Consider the following 10118-nt stretch of genomic DNA (forward strand, 5'->3'; position numbering starts at 1 on the left):
CATCTTCCTCATCCATTAAGATCCGATGATAGCCCGCACAACAATCCACAAAAGACCCAATCTCATGCTTGGCACAATTATCAATCAAAATGTGGATATTTGGTAGTGGGAATTTATCCTTTGGATTTGCCTTGTTGAGATCACGGTAATCAACACACACTCTGGTCTTACCATCCTTCTTTGGCAGAGGCACAACATTGTCTAACCAAGTGGGATACCGTGTGACTCGAATGACCTTTGCATCAAACTGCTTTGTGACCTCTTCTTTAATCTTTACATCCATGTCAGTTTTGAACTTTCTCAACTTCTTCTTAACAGGAGGAAATGTCGGGTCAGTGGCCAATTTGTGAACCACAAAGTTAGTGCTTAGACCCGACATGTCGTCATATGACCATGCAAAAATATCTTTATATTCAAATAGTGCTTTAATTATCTCTTCCCTGATTTGTGGGTCAAGATGGACGCTTATCTTAGTTTCTCTGATATTATCTGGATCCCCTAAATTGATTGCTTCTGTATCATTCAGGTTAGGCTTGGGTTTTTCCTCGAAATGACTTAGTTCTTTACTAATCTCTTCAAAGGCCTCATCCCCATCGTATTCTGATTCAACATCACACTTTATTTTTTGAATTATTATTCCAGAATTAGATTAACTTTTAAGAGCGGGCCGAAAATTCCTCATGCATATCATGGCATTGAAACCAGCATAAAAAGAACTGTACAAGGAAGAAAGAAAGCAAAAATAAAACTATTAGGAATGATGAAAAAGGAAATTGCATTTCATTGAAATTAAAAGATAACAAGGTTTATACATCCAAACCAACAGAACATAGAATCCGAATTACAACCCTGGAATAATCCAGATAAACTGAAAGAAAATCAAAGCAAACTAACAAAACTCCTTCCGGGTAGGGAGAGGAGTAGCCTCCCAATTGTTAAGCTTTGCACTCGGTCCAACAAACTGCACATTTGCTTTGCTAGAACCTTCTCCAACTTCCACCATGTTCACATCGTCGAACAACCTCTCGAACCTTTTAATTAACTCTTCATCAATGTCAACCACAGAACTGGGAACTATTGTCGTAGGGCGTTTCCTGGCACTGGGCATGACAAACGACCTGGAGAGACGTGGGATACGCTTTGGAAGTGCCCACGCCCTCTGCTTTAACTTTCTAGACCTTTTCACATCTGCGACTGTGGGTTTGAATCCCAGACCAAATGTACCCAAGTTTTTAGGGAGAGATACTGGCTGTATGATACCCTGCAGAGATGCACCCAGACCTTTACTAGGCACAAAACCATTTTTCAGCATTTCAAAGGCCACCATGACTGATGCGGCAGTTACCTTTGGAGTTGGAATGCACTTCCCTTCTAGAATTTTCTCAACCGACACTATTTCAAAAACCTGATAGACCCAAGGCTCTTTGTCATCTTCAACCTCAATGAACGAGACAACGACATCATTGTGGGCACACAAATTATCCTCGCCATGCACGATGATCTCTTGTCTATCCCATTCGAACTTGACCATCTGGTGCAGAGTAGACGGGATTGCTTTGGCGGCATGAATCCAAGGCCGACCTAACAGCAGATTATAGGAGACGGTTATATCCAGCACCTCTAACTCCATGTTGAATTCAACCGGTCATATTATCAATTGAAGCACTATATCACCAACTGAATCTTTCTCTTCACCGTCAAATCCCCGAACACAGATGATGTTCTTGTGAATCCTATCATCATCCACTTTCAATTTGTTTAGGGTAGAGAGAAGGCAAATGTTTGCACTGGAACCATTGTCAACCAATACCCTGGTAACCACAGAATATTCATATTTCACAGTAAGATAGAGAGCTTTGTTGTGCTCAATGCCCTTCGCAGGCAACTCATCATTAGAGAAAGTGACCCTATTCACCTCAAATATTTTGTTGGTGATCTTTTCCAGATGGTTCACTGAGATTTTTTAGGGAACGTGAGCCTCATTCAGAATTTTCATCAAGGACCGATGATGCTCGTCTGAGTGGATTAACAATGACAACAGTGAAATCTGAGCAGGCGTCTTTCTCAACTACTCCATAATGGAATAGTCTTGTACCTTTATTTTTCTCAGAAACTCCTCCACCTCTTCTTCAGTTACAACTTTCTTCACTAGAACTGGGTTATCTTTGGAGGTTTTAGCTTTCCTTAGCTCTTCCGAGGCAAAGCATCTTCCCGAATGAGTTAATCCATGGGCCTCGTTGACTTCTTCTTTCACTTCCTTTCCCTTGTAGGTCACTGTCACCCGTTCATAATTCCACGGGATAGCCTTGCTGTTGAATATCGGCAACTGGGTTACAAGCTTGATGATGACAGGATCCGTATGGGCACCCTCTACAATTACGACAGGCTTGTTTGCCACTCCCGGCACAACCACTTTTGACCTTTCTTGTTTTGCTACAACATCACTTGGGGACCCTTTCTTGACTACCATAGATGGTTCACCATTTGTCCCGCTCAACGTGTTCACTGATCCTTCAACTGTTGGTTTTTAACTAGCTTGACCTTACTGGACCGAATCATCATGATGGTTTGTAAAGGCTTCTTGGGCTCCCCTCCCTTATGTATTATCTCGATCATATTTGTCTCTTGATGGGTTGGTAGTGGGTTCTAGTTGATGTTGGGTACCTCTGGAGTTTGGACTTCAACCCGGTTAGTGTTAATAAGTTCTTGGGTGGCATTTTTCAAGTGCCAACACTTCTCCGTATCATACCCCGGAGTACCAGAACAATATTCATAGCTTACAGAGTAATCAAGATTCTTTGGAGGAGGGTTTGGCAATTTTGACTCAATTGTCCTCAGCGTATCCAATTGCCTCAGTCTGTGGAACAAACTAGTATAGGACTCTCCCAATGGGTGAATTTTCTTCCGCTGCAACCTCTCATTCTTAAATGCTTGATTGGGTCGAAAACCTGAGCCAGGAAGGTTTTGGTAGGCTCGCGGGGGTGGGTAGGCATTTTGTGGAGCTGGGTAGATGTTTTGTGGGGCTGGCGTATGCCATTGTGCGTGGGTAGGAGGTTGAGTGTATGTTTGGGCGTGGTGGACAGAAAAATGAGGGTCTGGTGATGGGAAGTAATGCTGGGGTAGATTATACGGGGTTTGGGTGTAGGTTTGATGGTGGGGTCGAGGCTGATTATAATGGTGGGATTGGCCCCTGGGTCCAAACCATGATCCTGAATCAATTATTGCCACATCTTCTTTCTTCTTCTTTCCGATTACTCCCCTAGTACCATTCTGAATGGCTTGGGTAGTTTCCTTAATAGTCGAGTAACTCATGATTTTGTTTGATTTAAGCCCTTCTTCCACCATGATACCCATCTTCACTACCTCATTGAAGGACTTACCTATGGCTGATACCAGATGGCCATAGTAAGTGGGCTCTAGGGCCTGCAAAAAATAATCCACCATTTCTCTTTCTTTTATCGGAGGGTTAACCCTTGCCTCTTGTTCTCTCCAATGAAAACCGTACTCCCTAAAACTTTCACTAGGCTTCTTCTCAATCTTAGTCAGAGACAAACGATCTGGAATGATCTCGAGGTTGTATTGGAAATGACACGCGAATGCTTGGGCCAAATCATCCCATGTATACCATCTGTTGTGATCCTACCGAGTGTACCACTCCAACACCGCGCCGCTCAGACTCATACTAAAGTATGCCATCAACAGCTCTTCTTTCCCACCGGCTCCTCTCATTTTGCTGCAGAATCCTCTCAAATGGGCCACCGGGTCTCCTTGCCCGTCATATAGATCGAATTTGGTCATCTTGAATCCCACTGGTAGTTGAACATAGGGAAATAGACACATATCTTTGTAGGCCACGCTCACCTGGCCTCCCAATCCCTGCATGTTTCTGAATGACTGTTCCAAGCTGTTAACCTTCCTGAACATCTCCTCTTGTTCTGGATTTTTAGGTGTTTTCTCAGTATCAATAGGGAGGTCGAAATGAGAAGTGTAGGAGTAAGATTCTGGGGCCTTGAAAGTAGGCTCCGGGGTGATAGTATTAGTTATCTTGGGTTTGGAATAAAGGCTCACTGGAGGATCAATAAAGTGTAGAAGGTGGGGGAGCCACGAAAATAGGGGTGACTGGTGGGGGAGGGTATGGAATTGGTTTGGGTGGTTGAGGTTGTGGTGTTTGGGAAGTGGTGCCTTGGTAGTGTTGGTAAATGGGAAAGCCTGGAGATGAATCAACAGTGGGAGGTTCCTGGGATTGAGCCAACGGTGGGACGAAAGCAGGGTTGGCGGGGTAGGATTGTGGTGGATGCCCTTTCACCCATGCCTGATACATCTCTACCATTTGTTGTTTCAGCTTATACACTTCCTCTTTTAGATTAACATCAGACTCTTCACCCTCTCTCGACGGATCAATAACACTTGCATCCAGTTCTTGGTTAGCCATGATCAACTTATTTTTGGACCTGGTGTTCTACGGATGAGTTGCCAGAATGCCAAACAAACTAACCACCTGCCTGTACTGATTTTCAACAACAAAATTGTTAGCGATTAGAGCTTAACAGATAGGCAACCGCACATTGGGGATGCAATTCACCTAAACAGTTAGCCATTTCTATTATGCATTTGATCGGTTGCTTGCGTCATCCCGGCTTTCCTTAATTTCCATTTTGCAACTTCTCTCTTTTCCACTCCTGTTTTTCTTTGCTTTATTTCTCGTTGTTCTTCATTCTCTCATTTTCTCTCATTATTTTGCCATCGTTCCCTTCCCACAGTTTTCTCTCTCTCTTTTTCTTTTTCTTTTTTTTTTCTTTTTGGTTATGATCGAATCCTATGGGGATTACCTATGTATCATGACGCCGCATGAATCAGACCAAGCATAGTTCTGGGGGATAAGTGTAAAAATAAATAACAAAAACATTTTGGGGATTTTCATTTTTTTCATAAAATAAAAACGTTTTGATTACAATGACTCATCCTACCGAATTTAATCATAAAAACTAACAGACTCAAAAAAGGGGAATTAATAGACTCCAACAGAAAAACGAAAATACAGACTCGAAAACAGACTCCAACAGAAAGACAAAAATACAGACTCGAATAAAAATCATGAATACATCAATGCCTCAACTGCTCCGGGGGCCTGTGGGACATCAGTCGGTCTCGCCATGGGCCTATGCGCCAAATCCCCTTGGAGGTGAGAGAGATCCTCCATTATCTGGCGGACAAAGGTCATTACAGTGGCGAAGAACATGGATCTGGTCATGTCCTCACACTCACTACATTTCATTGTGATGTAGTCGGCAATCCTTCTGACCCTTTGCCTTATGATGCCCTTTTCTTGGAACAAACGCCCAATCTGTTGGGTCCTAGCTTCCAAAGTTTGTCCAGCTGTATGATTTTGTTCTTGAAGTTGTTGCATATCTCTTTCTAACTGTGCCATCGCTGCATAACAGTGTTCTCTTTCTGCTTTATAGTCTTTTTCCTGCTTGATCATTCTGTTCTCAAGGACGGTGATCTTTTTCTTCAACCCCACAACCTCATTGTCATATTTCTCTTTTAACTATTTAACCAAGCGCGCTCGTTCCTCCGCATTTTTAGCCAATGTTGTTCGAGCCCTTGCTAGTTCACCCTATGCTTTGTCCAGATCAAAACCATACTCACTCACCTTCCACCTCAGGTTGTCTATAAGCTTTCCATCCTTTGCACTTCTGGCGGGGTTTTCGACTACTATTTTCATTTCCCGAATTTAGGCTCGAAGGGTGTTATTTTCTTTGGTTAGCTTTTTCTTCTCGCCCTCATCCGTGGCAGCTTGCAAACCATTTTCAAATTGAAGATCCTTGAGTTGCTTTTCTAGCTTGCTTATGGTAGCCCTATACTCATTTTCTTTGGCCAACCAATCCCATTACGCCTGCGCTCCATCGGTGAATTGTTGGACATGGGGCCTTTTTGCGGGCCGTTCGAGCTCTAGATGGGTTTGGGACCTTTTACCGTACCAAGATGTGTAACTAGGCTCCAACTCACCTCTGGATAGATCTCATACCTAAGTCTTTGTCTCTAAGAACCTACATTGATGCCAAATCCGACGCACCCTTTCTTCTGGAAAAGCGGCTCTTTGTTCCAACTCAATGACCTGCTGACTCAAGTCCTCATCATGTGGGATGGTCTGGTATCTGCCTAACTGACGTAGAACTCTGTGTGGGGCATAAGGCTGGATGCTCCGGAGGCCCATCAATAGAAGGAAACGCACCCCGACTGACATATAAATGACCTCACTGACCGAGAGCCAACCGAATGTCCATTCTATCTTGTTTGTAGTTAGGGAACTCAAGTGTGCATACCATGGTTCCATACCATCCGGGAACTCATAACCCTCTGCCCGTTTTTCATGTTTTTCAATGCACTCAAAACTGGTCATGCCACAATTCATGTATCCCAGACGATGGAAAAGGTGCTCCTCCATCCAGAGTTGTAAAAACATATTGCATCCTCAAAAAACTTTCCCCCTTCTCGGCAAATGGTTAGGGCTCGGTAAATTTCCGCCAAGAGCATCGGTACAATGGTGCCGTTTGCCTTCTTAGTCATGAAGTCGGCTATCCCCACAAGCCCTAACTCTATGTTCCCATCTTTTCTGGGACAAATCAAAACACCCAGGAACGCCACTATAAAAGCTAATCCTCACCGAGCTTCCCACTTATCTTTGTTTCCCGAGTGAATAAGACCGGTATCTGGCATCCCAAAGCCGCAAGGATTCCCGTAACGTCGGTACAAGAAATAGAATGTGCAGAACCCCTGAGCCAAATTCCTTTCTTAAACTTCCCGGCTGATGCTTAGCAAGTCCAGAAACTTATGAGGAGTTACTGTCCTAGGTGTCACCAGGTATTGATTTCTTAGATTCCCACTGAAACCAGCGTAACCCGCTATCTCCTCAAGCGTAGGAGTTAGCTCAAAATCGGCAAAGTGGAACACATTATATGTTGGATCCCAGAAGGGTATCAAGGCCTCAATTATATCCTTCCTCGGCTTAATCTTTAGAAACCCAACCAGACCACCCAACGCTTTTATCATAATTTTTCTGCTGACCTCTCCCAAATCATGCCACTACATATATAGCTCTAACGGGATTTTCTCATGGACTGCGAAAGGTTCATTTTCAGTTGTGCTCATCCTACACATTTATTTAAGGTGATTAATTAAAAGACTGTAATTTGCTTTGACTCAAAAGAAAAACACCTATTTTCGCAAAATTTTAAAAACAAACATTCTTGCGAATACATCCCTTCAGCTCCTCAAGATAAAAAAACAATTTTAGGGTTGTTTTTGTTAATCAACCAAAATTTGAAAAAGGACCCTAGATGGTTATTCTTGTAAAAACAGGCTTCTGCCGCCCTTTTTGGGGCATTTTTGGATACTTTGGACAAGAATGATGTCGCCTAATTTATTTATATCAAAACAACGAAACTTCATATTCTTTGGGTTATTTTTGCAAAAGTAGTTGGACACGATGAGGGTTGCCTACGTATCTCACATCCGGTGAGAATCAAACTTGCGTAGTTCGGTCGATTTTGACGCAACGAAAACACCAACTTTTTTAATAAAAAAAATAGCTTTTTTTTCTTCTTTTTTTTTCCTGAAAAGTTTGGCTAAGTTTCGGGATATTTTGGATACCAGGTTTTCCACAAGCAGGTAATTTCCTCTCTCTCACCTCAATTTGGTTTTTCTCAATTTTTCCCTTATTCTATAAGCCGGTCAACATGCAGTCCAAATCAAGTAAATGTGCAAGTAGCAAGCAAAATGCATCAGGATGGTCTATTATTTTAGTTACACCTGTCCTAGACGGACTCAACTCCTGTGTTGAGTCCCCAAAATCAGATGCATGTGATGCAAACAAGCATTCCTACTAGGGATCCGGCATGAGGCTATGTTATTCTAGGTTTAAAAACCTGGGTTTATTTGTTCTAGACCTGGCTTACCCGAGCGGACAGCTCGAGCCGAGGGGGCAGCGTACCGGGAATACAAAAGCTTCACCGGCTTTGCAACTTGTCCGAACCTTTCTACAATTAGGATATGACTCTAACAGAAAAGAAGTCACACGAAGTCACCGGGAATCCCAGATGATTTAAAAAACTCAGAGAGAAGAAGGGTTTCGTAACAATTTATATACAGTTCACAATTATAAAGCGGTAAAAATATCATTTAGCACATTAGGCTCCAAACATGTAAATAAAATCGGATAATAAATAAAGCCAAATATAACAATTATTCTAAGCTCGAATTCTAAATCCTGAACCAGAAGTTCTGGGTTCGATCCCCAGTAGAGTCGCCAGAGCTGTCACACATCCTTTTTCCTACCCCAAAAGGGGTATAAGGGATTTTTTCCAATTTAAGTGACAATCGAAATAGGATTAATTATTAGAATTCAGAGTCGCCACTTGGGATAATTTATAGTGTCCCAAGTCATCGGTTCAAATGCTGAATCGAGGATAGATTGACTATGTTTTACAGTCCGCAAACACAGAAATCCGGGTAAGGAATCCTGTTAGCCTGGGAGAAGGTGTTAGGCAGTCCCGGGTTCCGTGGTTCTAGCACGGTCGCTCAACTATTATTATTGGCCTAATTATCTGATTTTAAAACACGTTTTAGCCTATGATAGATTTTAATTTATTAATCGTTTTTAATCATTTTTAAGAAGATTCAATGCTATTTAAAACACGCATTGGACCACACCACATGAAATGCACCTGCAGTCTGTGATACATTTTATCTAACGTTGTTGAGATTTGGATTTGGGTCACATGAAATGCACACCAGAGTTTAAGGAAGTTAATTTAAAATTACGCGCCTAAAGCAACTACGCTCTTTCAAGTTTGCGAGGGCCATGGAAAATTCGCTAAATCGCGCACCTCGATTTCTAAAGGATTAAAATTAATTAACTGAGGGCCATAAATCGTACGTTTGGCTAGTATGGCACACCTCACATTAACTATAAGGATCTACTAATTAAATAAGGCTTAAAGAAATTATAACTACTTCTAAACTAATATTCGAACTTAAATCGTTAATCAAAGGGCCAGAAAGAGGAAGATCTGATCTATTATCTCTTCAAAAAGAGCCTGGGCCTGGCAGCAGGCCCAACAATTTATTGAAAATCTCCATATTGATGAAGAAAGTAACGGGACTGAGCTTAAACCTGACAGAGTCGTGAGGCTGTAAACCCCCTTTGTCTCACAATAGCTTCGAAGTTTAGGCCCAAAAGAGGCCCAAACATTACAAAAATGCAAGCTGAAGGCAGGGGACCCAAGATCAAGCCTAGACGAAGCAAGATTGACATACAAACCTAAGAGAAACACAAATTGATCCTAATCATCAGTACCTAGCATCTTGACATGCAGGAGACATTAAATGCTTTTAAAACCATCTTACATTCATACTTTGATTATCAAACTTCAATTTATGTTAAGCCAACTGATTTCATAAAAACAAACCATATAAAACTCAACACCTAATGCAAACCTCAACTGTAGAACATTAGACCCAAGCCAATAATGGATTGATTTTATGAAAAACCTTCAACATTAAACTTGCAAATTCCTCTTCACTAACATTCATATACTAATTTTACACATGTTGATATATTAAACGCTGAATAGTTAAACCAACATATGCTGAATCTTTACACATTAGCCTTCAAATACCACACACAATCACTAGCTCTATGTTATTATTGCAGAAAAGACCATCAGATTCTTTTCAGAAGAGTATTAAAGCATTAATCACAAATCTAGTTACACCCCAATTCAGCAGAAAGAAACAGAGTAAACATGTTGATTCTCTTCATGGTTTTAACCTTAACTATTACACAAAATATTTAAAGCATGAATTAGCAAGCGTTGATCACTAGATAACTAATGAGTGAGGGGTTAATCACATCAAACTAACACATAATGAGAGAGAGATGAGAGGGACAGAATGAGAAAAGGAATGATTCAGCTCAGAAGGCCGTGTACAAACTAAAATCAAAACAAAATTATCTTCATTAACTTCTGCACTTCAGTAGTCATTACTGCTGAAGAAATACCTGTTACAGCAAAGGTAAACAGAGAACTTTGAGAATGAGCTTTAAGCAGCACCAA

The sequence above is a fragment of the Nicotiana tabacum genome, chromosome 6, assembly GCF_000715075.1.
Source record: "Nicotiana tabacum cultivar K326 chromosome 6, ASM71507v2, whole genome shotgun sequence".
NCBI lineage: Eukaryota > Viridiplantae > Streptophyta > Magnoliopsida > Solanales > Solanaceae > Nicotiana > Nicotiana tabacum.